Source organism: Octopus sinensis, unplaced genomic scaffold (assembly GCF_006345805.1).
Source record: "Octopus sinensis unplaced genomic scaffold, ASM634580v1 Contig17319, whole genome shotgun sequence".
Classification (NCBI taxonomy): Eukaryota; Metazoa; Mollusca; class Cephalopoda; order Octopoda; family Octopodidae; genus Octopus; species Octopus sinensis.
This window is the reverse complement of record NW_021834969.1, coordinates 25001-37500: the sequence shown is the minus strand read 5'-3', so window position 1 is coordinate 37500 and position 12500 is coordinate 25001. Positions and strand designations below refer to the sequence as shown.

The following is a 12500-nucleotide window of genomic DNA, read 5'->3' as shown; positions in this document are numbered from 1 at the left end:
ATGCGTTGACACTGATTATTCATATATATATATATATATATTGATCAAAATAAAATAAAAACATGATGCGAAGGATTCAGCGGTACATATGTTTCGGGCCTTTATTAGACAGATTTATAACAATGCATAAGGTATGTCTGTGGCCTTCTTCAGCCGCGCACAACAGCTTCCACAAGGACATGGAAGCTGTTGTGCGCGGCTGAAGAAGGCCACAGACATACATTATGCATTGTTATAAATCTGTCTAATAAAGGCCCGAAACATATGTACCGCTGAATCCTTCGCATCATGTTTTTATTTTATTTTGATCAATTTACTCCACCACCTACACCACCAAACGGTATACACAGGTGCTTATAATTATCAGTACTACTCACCCCGAATTTCTATATATATATATATATATATATATATATATATATATATATATATATATATATTCTTTTTATAACGTATATATATATACATATAATATATATTATATAATATATATATATATATATATATAATATATATATATATACATTTATGTACATATATATATGTGTGTGTGGGAGGGTGGGTGGTGTGTTTGTCCCCACCACCGTCTGACCACCGACCCACATAACATAGCGGTTCGGTGAAAATGACCGATAGAAGGAATACCAAACTTATAAAAAAAGAATAATTACTGCTGTCCATTCCTTCGACTGACACTCTTCATGGCAGTGCCCAAGCATGGCCGCAGTCCAATGACTGAAGCAAGTAAGAGATTTCTGCATTTATACACATATGCCACACTCTACATGCGGTTCTTCACCTCTATATGCATATTATACACGCGCGCTACTCTCTACACCTTTTTATACAACGGTATCAGCTTCGATAGACTTTTATTCACCTGTCTTACTTTCGACATACATTTTATACACCCATGTCGCTCTTTACAATGTACATACATCTATACAGTGCTCCATGAGTTTTCACTCTTCTATACATGTATCATACCCTACATGAATCAATACACCAGTTTCACATCCTACATACGTACATGAATCTGGGCCATATTTTGCACACCATTATATATATATGTGTGTGTGTGTGTGTGAATATATATATATCGTTGCTATTATGCAAAAGTGTTGTAAGTCCAAAACTTTGCATTTTCATAAAACGAAAAAATAGTTCCACCATTTAATGGCGAAATCGTTCGACGACACTTTCACAATTTTTGATATATTGACCCCTGAAGCAGCTGGAGATAATTTGACCAAAAGAACCGGCTATTGCAAGCAAAAATAAATATTGAAAAAAACGCATTTGGCCAAATTTCGACATACTCGGTTAACATAATAACAACGATATATATCTGTATATATATATATATATATATATATATATATATATATTATATATATAATATATTATATATATGATAAAACGGTAAGAATAACAAAAGAAAGAAAGAGTACCTCAATATGAATGTAAATAGAGGAAATTTATCTACAATATGTTACATTACTCGGTAGTCAAGATAAAACTCTGAGTTTCAGATGCCGGAGTGGAAATCCACAACACCATCTCTTCGGTCATCTGGCTATTTGAAAACCTCCAGATAAAACCTCATTTCAAATAGCCAGATAACCGAAGAGATGGTGTTGTGGATTCCACTCCGGCATCTGAAACTCAGAGTTTTATCTTGACTACCGAGTAATGTAACATATTGTATATATATATTATATATATAATATATACATATATATACATATATATACATACATACATATATATATATATATATACATATACATATATATATATATATATATACAGATATATATCGTTGTTATTATGTTAAACATATACATATATATATACTATACATATATATATATATATATATATAGATATATATAATATATATATAAATATACATATGTGGTGTGTGTCTGTGTGCGTAAATATAATATATACACATATACATATACCTATCTTATACATATATATAACTATATATACATTCATACACACACACACACATAATATATACATATGTATAGATGCATACATATATACACAGAAACCATTCTATACACATATATACACCTGCATCACATTATGCATACCTCAATATACACACCAGATAATATACACATACATACACATGAATATATATATACATATCTACACACACATATATACATATACACACATAGACATATATATATAAGTATATATATTTACAGACACATTCGTATGTCTTATTTTACACACGTTTATAGATATATACAATGTGTGCTTGAATATGTACATCCATCCATACTTACATATATACATACATGCATCCATAGTTGCCTGTATACATACATGCATCCCTCCATACATATATACATACACATACACATCCATCCATCCATCCATACATGCATGCATGCATACATACATACATACATACATACATACATACATACATATATTCTGGTCTCTGTATTACATACGCTTTCACATATAAAAATCATTAACTCAGTGTGTGTGTGTGTGTGTGTGCATTTGTGTGTTTGCGCGTGTATGTGTGTGTGTGTGTGTGTGTGTATGTGTGTGTGTGTGTGTGTGTGTGTGTGTGTGTGTGTGTGTGTGTGCGTGCGTGCGTGCGTGTTAGTAGCTGAGAAAATAAGAAAAAAAGCTGTTTTCTCTCTCTTTCTTTTGTCGGTCAGGTATTGGAAAAAAATATGGGGGTAGAAGTTCGGTGAGACGGAGGGGGTGGCAGAGAGGTAAAAATATAAAAGGTGGGGGGAGTAAGAAGAAGAAGAAGAAGAAGAAGAAGAAGAAGAAGAAGAAGGAGAAGAGGAAGAAGAAGAAGAAGAAGAAGAAGAAGAAGAAGAAGAAGAAGAAGACAAAAAGCACCCCACCTCCCCGTCTCCCTCTTTCGCCATCTGAATCGTAGTAAGAAGACGGAGAGGACGAGCAGTAGAACTACTGCCACGCCCTCTAACAACGCCCCACTCTCGATGTAGTTGCTAAGCAGCCACAGAGAGAGAGAGAGAGAGAGAGAGAGGTGGATGTTGTTGGTCGAATTATGTGAAAAGAGAGGAAAAGTCTTGGAGAGGATGGGCGGTGGTGGGGGAGATGCGTCGTTGGCGGTGGTGGCGACGGTGGTGGTGGTGGTAGTGGTGGTGGTGGTGGTGGTGGTGGTGGTGATAGTGCGTGAGGTAGTTGGAAAAAAAGACAATCGCAGTCAGACATGGATTATCTGTAGTAGTAGTAGCAGCAGCAGCAGCAGCGGCAGTAGTAGTAGTAGTAGTAGTAGCAGAGGCAACAGCAGCAGCAGCAGCAGCAGCAGTAGCACCAGCAGCAGTCGCAGTAGTAGTAGTAGAAGTTTATGGCAAAACTGGAGATGGCAGTTGTATAAAAGGTTTTCTCCTCAACGCTGTGATTGATGGACTCGCTAGAAATAGCAGCCAAATTCCATTTTTGAGTCACTCTCTGCTGTCATAGAAATAAATCTTGTTCTTGTTATTGGCCAATCCAGATCGTGCAGAACCTCTACTAAAAGACATTCCAGCCATGACCACTCCACATTTTCCGTATCTGCAACAAATACTAGACTACATTATCCAATCTTTCTATTACATTATATAAGTCATCAGACTGCGACCATGCTGGAGCACTCTGTGTAAACGTTTAGACCAACAACTCGGCCCTCCGCTACCTGTGGTACTTAATCTATCGGTTTCTGTTGATTCGTTACGGAGACGTTACTAAACCAACACCGGTTATCAACGGTAGGAATGCAAATATAAATGGAAATACACACATACACACACATATTTATACATATATTCTTTTATCCTTTTATTCGCTTCAGTCATTTGACTGCATCCATGCTGGAGCACCGCCTTTTAGTCGAATAAATCGACCCCAGGACTTATTTTTTGTAGGCCTAGTATTTACTCTATCGCTCTGTTTTGCCGAACCGCTAAGTTACGAGTACATAAACATACCAACATCGGCTATCAAGCAATGGCGAGGGACAAACACAGTCACACAAATACAAATATATATAAGCATACATACACACACACACACACATATATATATGTAGGTATATATATATATATATATATATTATATATATACATATACATATATACGACGGGCTTCCTACCACACAGCCACTTCTGTGCCTGTAATGGAAACATGTTCATCCTCAGAATCAATTTCCTCTTATTTCATAATTTCATATTTTTATAGTTGTTGCGACCTACACGTGTTTCTACTACACAAAGTAAGGGCAGTTGCGTGAGCAACCGGGAATGATATTCTTTGCAGCTGGTTCAGGGTTTGTCCAGTTGGCTAACTTCGAAACAAACTGAATACATCACTCTCTGTCAAATTGAAGGCACCGGGTCGGGTCGAAAATTGAAATGTGTACCCAACAAAAATAGAGGAATAAATGCGTGGGTAGTGAATGTCTCCATTAATCAATTAAAAGTTCGTTGGAAACATCTAGTTCACTGATACACTATCCATCTGTTGTGATACATACATACATACATACATATATATATATATATAATATATATATATATATTATATATTATATATATATATATATATATGTGACCGCGTGTGTACCATCGGCGACTTTTTTCCTCCGTCTTCCCTTCTGTGGATCTCTCCTTCTCCTATGTTTCCGACGAAGAGCTCTGCTCGAAACGTTAAACCCTCCTTCTTTTCTTCTTTCCTGAGCGTCCAATAATACTATACTTGTTCCACGTCCTCGCGTTGTTGTGTTTTCGCTTTGTGTTTTCTTGTTTGGATTAACTTTATATATATATATATTATGTCCCCGTCACTTAGCGGTTCGGCAAAAGAGACCGATAGAATAAGTACTGGGCTTACAAAGAATAAGTCCCGGGGTCGATTTGCTCGACTAAAGGCGGTGCTCCAGCATGGCCGCAGTCAATGACTGAAACAAGTAAAAGAGTAAAGAGTAAAAGAGTATATATATATATATATATATATATATACACATATATATATATCAGGAAAAGAAGGAAAAGTAGAGAAATGGACACACAGACATCAATTTATTGACACAAATCCAATTTTGAACTATATATATATATAATATATATATATATAATATATATATATATATATATATATATATATATGTATATAATTATTTCAAGGATATAAATTCCTCTGAAGGGATGTCAGTGTTCAAGATCCCAGGTTTTATCCCGTGTAGCATGGTTCTGCACACCCATTCATTTTTATTGTTGCTGCTGCTGTTGCTGTTGTTGTTGTTATTCTTAAATTGTGAGTTAAACCTGATCGTGCAGCCGTGGACACACAAGTTTGTCATGTAGCGCAGCTCTAGCCAGTTTTGATCCGACTGTTCTATATCCCCAAGGTAAGCGACCGAACGATATAGCGATCCACAAGCATATCTCAAGGTTTATACCAGTGGTAAGAAACTTCAAAGAAAGCTGAAGAGCACAAGGTCTTCAGAGAAGAAACCCCAACTCAGGCAGAGGTTTCAGCTCTTAGCTTTCTAACACTCAAAGGGGAGCCGGACCGCATCCAGATCAATGACACCTGAGCACCCTTCAGCTGACGCATTTTAGCCACTTGGACATTAGAGATTTGTTTATTTAAAACTACCAGGAGATTTCTACTGAGCTGCACACTTCACTGCACACACCAACATGCATACATGGATCGCATGCGGCGTAGTGAGAGAGCGTGCACGTGTTGCATTCCCTCTAATGTCCAGTCTATTTCTGTTCTCCAGAAGACACTGAACTTCTCGTGATACAGTGATAATTCGTGTGAGGTGAAGCGTGATGATCAGCACTTGTTGCTTTTTTTTCTCTATTGTCCAATCAATTCTTCTACATCTATGGATACTCCACATTCCGTTTTGCAACAAGGAATGTTACCGAGTATAGTTTGATAGGTTGGACATGTTCCACTATACTTTCCAGTATATGTCTGAATGTATATATAGTTCTTTACTACTACAAGGGGCAAAACACAGAGGGGACAAACAAGGACAGACAAAGGGGATCAAGTCGATTACATCGATTCTAGTGAATAACTAGTACTTATTTGACGTTGCTGCAAATATGAAGGGGATTAGGTTCATTACGTTTGAACTGTACTTCTCTGTACTTCATGTTGATTTGCAGAGACTCAAATTCTGCAGTTTTGATGGGTACCCAACATTCAAATGACCCTTTATAAGGTAATCTGTGTTGATTTTACCGAACGTCTTAGTGGGATTAATGAAAACTATATACAAGGGTATTTTCTCTTCTTGACTCTTTTCCTGGCGTTGCCAAAGAGAGAAGACATTATCCCCTGTTGGCAGGAAGTAACACCATGACTCTGGGAATATGTTATGCCAGCAGATGTAGATTATTCAAGATGAAGCGAGTAAAACCATTGTCGACTCAGTGTTGTCGACTCTTTAGTTTTGCAGTTGCTTCTTTTGCCCAGGGCAATTGTTATCCCTCATGACTTTTGGTACATCTCTTACATGTGAGCACCGACATAGGACAGGACCTCATATAATGGAAAAAGTGGTCATTCTTATCAGATCAGAAAAGTTCCCGTCCGCCTCTTGGGATCTTATACGAAGCCAGGCTGTTAAGTACCATGAGGACTCCTTTTAGCAGAAGCTCAATGTCCAACTCATCTGTGGTCGGCAAGGCACACGATGACGTCACGAGTTGAGTCGGAAAGTGATCCCCTCGTTGTGGTGATTGAATCTGTGTTCTAACCATTTCACGATTTAGTGGTTTTTAATTGTGGTTACGTCCCCCGTGAAAGATTCTGCTGAGATTGACCGTGTCTTTAATTTTTTCGGGGTCAATTAAATAAATTACCTGTTGAACATTGGGGTCGATGTAATTGTTTTGTCCCTTTCTCAAACATTTCAATCCTTGAACCTAAAGTAGAAAGAATTATCACGTGACTTCTTTTAATCCATCAAAATGAGTCTGGAATCAAAGATGTGGAGGAAAGTAGTGATGCACAAATATGTGACTTGTTCTGAATTGATCCAAATGCCCTCTTCATGCTTTTATACATTCCCTTAGAGTTCCCTTCTGAATGTTCACATTAATCTGTGTCCAATTCTCTTTGGTACAACCTCTGTCAGTTTGCTTAACATTGGTCCTACCTGTCCTGTCAATCAGCAGGTACCTCCTGTTAGCTGACCGCTAGTAGTATGCTGGTCTTCAACGACCAAAGCCAACTCGGTTGACTTATTTAGCCTCAAACCAGTCACATGCTTTTTGATGTCCTTTTCTTTGGCAAAACTAAAGCCGAGTAATGCATTGTTTCGCAAGGTTTTTTCATATCACTGCTGCAGTGGCTTTGTGCGTGAGGTGCTGTCGAAAGCATCTACAAGCAGTTTGCTCCGGGACCAGGCTGGGGGCATTGTGATGATGTTGATGCGAGAGTATTCCTGTCTTTTAATGTATTTGAACCTCATAAGTTGCAACCCAGTCTTGTAGCACAGAGAGGAGTGGGCTGTGTCGCAGTCAGTACTGTGATAGAATTGCGCGCGCGCGAGCATGTGTACATGTGTTTGTGTGTGGGTGGAGGATGTCGTTAGTGGCTGCATGTCTTACTTAGATGAGATCTAGTTGATATTAATGTTTGGAGTGCAGATGTTTCCCGGTGGCTTTTATTCTGTGGATTTTGTCTGGATGTAGAAGTCGACGATGCACAAATCTTACTGAGCGAACAGCTCGAATTGTCGCCGTCCGTTATTCAGTTTTCCCTCATAAAAAAAAAAAGCTCAAGTCAAGAAAGCTATAATTCATAGTCTGCACTGACTTTGGCCTCGAAGTGCCCCTGAAAACGAACCGTTCTATGTCAGGGTGGCTACGGACGGCGAGTAGAGATTCACATAGAATTAGTCTATTGTAACGAGATATAGAAACCGGCAAAGTCGAGTGGGCCTTCAATGACGTTGAGGCGAAAAGTTGGATTGGATCAGCTTTGAGTCACTGCTGCCTTGATGTGCCTCATTCAACAAACTGTTCTTTACTGGGAAGCCACTTCCATGTACTCTGGGTGGATCAAAACCCTTTCCTTGATGGAACTCGTTATTTATGAAGTTATTTCCCTAGAGATTCTAAGAACCTGTAAAATTTCTCAAAGAGCGGCCTTCATTGTTTTTACGTTCCAAATTCAAAGTTTAGCACTGATCTTTTGCTGCTTTCTTTTGTTCGTTGTCTGATGCAATGGTTTTCAATCAGGTATTCCGATAGTCCCTATTCTCCGTGCCTTAAGGATGATACAGATTGTGGTGGGACAGCTTCTCTCGGGCAGGGACTACTCAGTTTGACAAAATAGAACCCGAAAATGTCTCCCAGCACCGAGAGTGACCTCTCTAAGTCACCAGTTATATGTAATTTAACTGCTGTTGTTCGCATTGTCCCTATGAACGAGGTTGTATATGGATAAGTGATAGGAAGGAAGACTGGATATTTTATGGAGGAGAAGACGTTGCATATGTAACACGTCTCTTCTCTTCCTGTCACTGATGAAGACAGACACAGCACGCTCAACTCATCGCAGGATCAACCAGAGCGAGGTTGTAGGTACTTCTTTAGGGTCCCCGACTTCGGTTTTACAGTCGATGTTTACTCCTGAAGCCTTGTTTTTTGACTGAATATGGCTGTAAAATGGAAGAGGTTCGTGCTCAGAAGCTGTTTTCTAGATGCACAGAACAAAGTAGAGGCCATTGTATACATTTGAAGCAAAATGTTTTGTGGATCCTCAATTTACTATTTTGTTACATGGATCTCCAGATATCTTATATGGGCCCACGGGGATATATGGACCCTTAAGGGATCTCTCACTGTATCACTTTACTCCGAGATTGCCACAACCCCTATCAACAAATCGCTGTGGAACAATGTAATCACCAACGTTCTGTTAGGCAATGGTCCATGATGAGGATGCTAATAATGGTGTTGATGGTTGTGGTTATGATGATGATGATGATGATGATTATGATGCTACTGCTGCTGGTGATGATGATGATGACGAGGATGATGATGATGATGATGATGATGATATGATGATGATGATGATGATGATGATGATGATGATGATGATGATGGTAGTGGTCGTTGTGATGGCGATTAGGACATATAACTGCCAGGGCTCCACTACTAGTGACAATTAGATTTAATAAACTGATGGTACCAATTTACAGCTAGATGGACTGTGCTCAGTCAAAACTTGTATCCATCTTACCTGGTGGCGATAGCTATTTACAGCTGGTGTTTATAATTATCTCTATCTTATCTTGTGGTTGTATCTATTTCCAACTAGACAGACAGTGTCAAGTAAATAATTTCCATCTTATCTGGTGGTGGCAACTGTTTACAGCTAGGTGGACTGTTTTCTGTTAGAATCTCTATCTATCTTTACCTGGTGGAACTCGTTTACAGCCAGGTGGACTGTGCCCCATAATAATTTCTATGCCACAGAGCCTGTCAAAATTAGGCACCAATATTCAAGCATTGTATGCTTTGAGATATTTCGTCTGTCTTTACGTTCTGAGTTCAAATTCCGCCGAGGTTAACTTAGCTTTTCATCCCTTCTGGATTGATAAATTAAGTACCAGTTGAACACAGGGGTCGATATAATTAACTTACATCCTCCCTCGAAATTGCTGGTCTCGTACCAAAATTAAAAACCAATATTTAAGTATTGTAACATGGGAAGCTGGCAGAATCGTTAGCACGCCGGGCAAAATAATCAGCAGTATTTCGTCCGTTTTTTTTTTATTTGAATTTAAATTCTAACGAGATCGACTTTGCCTTTCATCCTTTTCAGTTCGATAAAATAAGTGCCTGTGGAATAATGTGGTCGCTGTAATCAATTTAATCTCTGGCCTTGACAAAATTTCAAATCAATATTCTTGCATTGTCCAAACCTATGAACAAAACCAAACGATACCCAAGTGACCCACAAAGACTATGAATCCAGAAACACTTCCCACAGTACAAGAATGAAGGACAACCCAGAACAACTACACTACACTATAAGAAATTCACAATCAAGCATGATATATATTCCACTCCCATCTTCAGCTGCTCAAACGGATATCACTACAATTTCGACACCTGGGCAGTACCACTGAATCCGGCGGTGTCCACATCATTTTATAATATAAGCGCTGCTTAGGAATCCCCCAGCTTATTGCTACAAGTAACAACATCAGAGTAAACATCAGTAGTGATAATGGCAGGTTTCTTTCAGTTTCCGTCTATCAAATCCGCTCACAAGGCCGGCGCAGAGATATAGTAGAAGACACTTGCCCCAGAGGCCACACAGTGGGACTGAACCTGATACCATGTGGTTGATAAGCAAACTTCTTAATCTAACAGCCATGCCTTCTTCAACGTAAAACAAAGTAAAATATCTATCAAGGTATCGCGTTACGAAAATCCAACTTGCGGCAAGAGTTTTTGGGAGCGTAACATCCCCAAGAAGCGGTGTAGGCCAATACAGATTTCTTTCATTCTTTATCGATTTTTTCTCAAAATTTCGTATCTTTTCATCATCTTATTCTTTTCTTCTCATATTCTTCTTCTTCTCATTCGTTCGTTCCTTCTCTTTTACTCTTTTACTCTTTTACTCTTTTACTGTGGCCATGCTGGAGCACCGCCTTTAGTCGAGAAAATCGACCCAAGGACTTATTCATTGTAAGCCTAGTATTTATTCCATCGTTCACTTTTGCCGAACCGCTAGGCTACAGGGAAGTAAACACACCAGCATCGGTTGTCAAATGATGCTGGGGGAACAAACACAGACACACAAACACATACACACATATACATACGCACACACACACACACACACACACACATATACATATATAAATATACATATATACGACAGACTTCTTTCAGTTTCCATCTACCAAATCCACCCACAAGGCTTTGGTCGGCCCGAGGCTATAGTAGAAGACACTTGCCCAAGGTGCCACGCAGTGGGACTGAACCCGGAACCATGTGGTTCGTAAACAAGCTACTTACCACACAGTCACTCCTTCCTCCATAATCCTTTTCTCCTTCCTTCTCAATCCTCATCGCCGTTAATTCTTCACTTTCATTCATACTCATTCAACTTTTTTTATTCTGTTTCATTCCTTACTTCATTCGATATCTCTGTACTGAATCACCCTCCATCGCATTTTACCTCCAGCGCCTCTTTCTCTCTCTGTCTGTCTGTCAGTCAGTCAGTCCGTCTACCCCTCCTCTCCCTCTCTCTGTGTACTCTTCCTTTCCCCCCTCTCCTTCCTTCTTTACATTCCTCTCCTTCGTACGCCCCTCTCTATATATTATCCTCTCCTCACACCTCCGCCAGTCTATCTGGACATAGCTGGAATGTTCGTTGTCAATATGTGGCCACAGATAAGGCGGCGAACTAGCAGAATCGATCCAATGCCGGATAAAACGCTTGGTGACATTTCTTAAGTATTTACTTTCTGAGTTCAACTGTTTTGCGTTTCATTCTTTCGGGGTTCCTTGAAATAATTACTTGTCGAGAAATATAATCGACCCACCCCATCGCCCCAAGTTGCTGGCCTTGTGAAATTGGTCTTGGAAAACTATGAGGGAGGTCAGCATGTGTGTGTGTGTGTGTGTGTACGAGCACATCATAAGGTTTCAAGATTTCTAGTTATCCCACGTCGTTTGAAAACCGGTGTTGGGTTGTTGATGTCCCCGTAATATGGCAATTCACCAAAATATATGAATACAATAAGGGACCATACTTAACTCAAGTACTCGGGTCCGATTTGGTCGGTTGAATCTTGTAGGGAAGTACTCCAGCTGATATAAATGTATGTATATCGTTGCTAATTTGGCAAAAGTGTCGTAAGTCCAAAACGTTGCTTTTTTCAGAAAACAAAAAAATAGTTTCACCATTACATTGTAAAACCGTTGTACTACACTTTGACAATTTTTGATATCTTGGCATCTGAAGTAGCTGGAGATACAACAGTTTGACCAAAAGAACCGGCTATTGCAAGCAAAAATAAGTATCGAACAAAAAATCGCATTTGGCCAAATTTGGACATACGACAGTTTAACATAATGGCATTTATATACAGAAACACCACACACATACATAGTAAACATGCACACACACACAAACACAAGCACATACATAGACAGAAACACACACATACAGACACATACATATATACTAAACACACACATACACATAGCTCACTTAATACACACAAACACACCACACACACTCACCCACAAACACCCTACGCAACTCACGCACACACACACAAACAAAAGCCCCTTTCACACACACATAAACACAATATATACACACACAAAACACTATGTAAGACACACACACACAAATATTCCACGCAAGTCTCTCACACACACACACAAACAAAAGACCCTTTCACACACACAGAGCACTATGCAAAACACACACGCACATATACACACACATAA

At 39.1% G+C, this 12500-nt stretch overlaps 1 protein-coding gene across 1 annotated transcript in view; it reads left to right on the top strand.

Moving 5' to 3' along the window:
* Positions 1–12500, top strand: part of LOC118761780 — a 31501-nt gene that overhangs the window by 4397 nt on the left and 14604 nt on the right. The window lies entirely within an intron of this gene.